Source organism: Triturus cristatus, chromosome 4_1, assembly GCF_964204655.1.
Source record: "Triturus cristatus chromosome 4_1, aTriCri1.1, whole genome shotgun sequence".
NCBI classification, from domain to species: Eukaryota; Metazoa; Chordata; class Amphibia; order Caudata; family Salamandridae; genus Triturus; species Triturus cristatus.
The window spans coordinates 810,257,418-810,259,785 of NC_140585.1; positions in this window are offsets into that span (position 1 = coordinate 810,257,418).

Below are 2,368 nucleotides of genomic sequence, written 5' to 3' on the forward strand. Positions count from 1 at the left end.
CAGGGTGCGGGAGCCCCCCGTCCTGCAAGCCAGCTGAGGGTCCGGGCACTAGGGAAGGGTGTCCACCGGGGCCCGGGGAGGATCTCCCCGGCCTGGCTAGGGTTCTGAAGCTGGGACCGGGCCCGGAGCTCGTGCTCCGTCCGGCAGGCCCCGGGGTGCGGGAGCCCCCCGTCCTGGAAGCCAGCCGAGGGTCTGGGCGCTGGAGACAGGGGTCCACCGGGGCCCAGGGAGGCTCTCCCCGGCCTGGCTGCTTTCAGAAGCAGGGACCGGGCCGGTGAGCAGGGGTGGCTGGCTTTATCTGCTACGCTGGCGGAGCGGAATTTTCTGCCCACCCCTAACTTCAACCTCAAAATCTGGATCAGAAACAACTGGCAGAGAAGGCAGAGTGGCTGCTGGCCATATACAGCAAGGAACACAGATTCAGCTCCCAACACTACTAACGTCTCGGGCCAGACCAGTGTGAAATAGTGCTGTACATCTAGTGCTAGATATTATCCCAGGAGACATTGCTCATATGGGAGGTCTGAAAAGAAAGGATGCTGGGTTTACAAATGACAGCTGGTTGGGTGGACTATGCATGTGGCTGCAGTTCTCATCCTTGAGAGGAGTGAGTAAACTAAGGCCCATTGCACTATTTCTTCACAAACTATCAATAGGCATTGTTCGAAAAACACATCACTGACCAGGTAAATCATTACCGTAAATATCTGCTATCCATAATACAACTACTCTGTGGAGCATCTCTTGCTTAGAGAAGCGTTCCCCCTCGAGTAGAACTCGGAACTCCTGTACGCCTTTCCGCCTATACAATTCCTGCCCCAAGTTCTCAAGAAGATCAGGACAGACCAGCCATCCTACTGGTCTGGATTGGTCACAGAGAGTATGGTTTACAGAACTCCTGGGTTTGAGTTTTGTTATGCCACAATGGGACCTTGATCTGGTCCTGACTTATTTGATGTGCACTCCATTTGAACTGCTTAATAGCTGTTCCTTACAACTCTTTTCCATTAAGACTATGTTCCTTATTGACATCACCTCAGCACAGCATGAGAGTGAGCTTCAGGCCCTTTGTGTTCATCCACCTTAAACTATCTTCTTCCCAGACAAACTGGTTTTACAGACATGGGCACCCTTCCTGCAGACAGAAAATTGTTGTACGGTTTCACATCAGTCTAACCATCACCCTGCCTACGGTCTATGCTCTGCCTTAGACCTCTAAGGAGGAGAAGAGACTTCATGGCTTGGACCACAAGAGAGCATTGAGCTGCTTCATCAATCGTACCAAGGACCACTGGGTGGATGATCAGCTCTGTGTGGAGTTCTCTGGAGTGAAAAAAGGCACAACAGTGCAGAAGAGAACTGTCTCCTGCTGAATTATGCTATGCATTAAGATCTGCTATGTATTGGCCAAAAAGGCGGAGCGTCTCCCCACCTGCTGCAAGCGCGGCAATAAACCGTAAACAAGAACAGATAAATTAATAAAATAGTATTACCATTTTTATGATGTGCTCACTGGCAAGTGTGAGGGTGGGCAATTCCTGCTGTGCTGATAGATTGTGATTGGCAGTAGCAGGGTCAGGGATGATACGAAAAATGCAGAGTGGACTGTGTTGCGACAGCCAGCCTGACATGCGCACTTCTGGCCGCACCAATCGAGCAGCTGTGTTAACAGTTGGGGGGGATTGCAGAGGCAGGCTCCCACTTGCAAAAGGAGCACTGGGTTAGCCTACGCCATCCAATCCCGATGCTTCTCTTATGCTGAAAACAGCATGAGTGTTACAGCAAACAAATGATGGACGGAATGCTGACAATGCAAACTTTCTCCCCCAGTCAAAAGATATGGGTTGAATCCATCCAGCGTTTCAGCCCACCACAGGCCTTGATCACATGACATTTGATACGCGTCATCACCGTACTTTTAAAGTGAAAGGTGCTCATAAATATAAACCGGTCCTAGGATGCTTGGTTCCAGTCCAGGGAGGACCTGGCTTGGCAGTTCGGGCTGGACTGTTCCCATGAGGCACAGGGTCAAGACTGATTTGCATATGGCTGGGTTCAAACTGGAATGGCATGGTGAGCAAAAAAACGATGGATTTAGGCCCAGATCTCTGTACTGGGGTGAATGTATGACATTGTTCTGCATTCTGTCCATCAATAGTTCTTTTTGCATTTGTCACCCCGAGTGGGACGGGTATGCTCAGACGTGAGTCCCGTGCTCTCCATGCCACTGGAATCAAGCTATCCTGGCTGAAGAGGGGTGAAACCCCGAAACCGGTCCTAGGATGCTTGGTTCCAGTCCAGGGAGGACCTGGCTTGGCAGTTCGGGCTGGACTGTTCCCATGAGGCACAGGGTCAAGACTGATTTGCA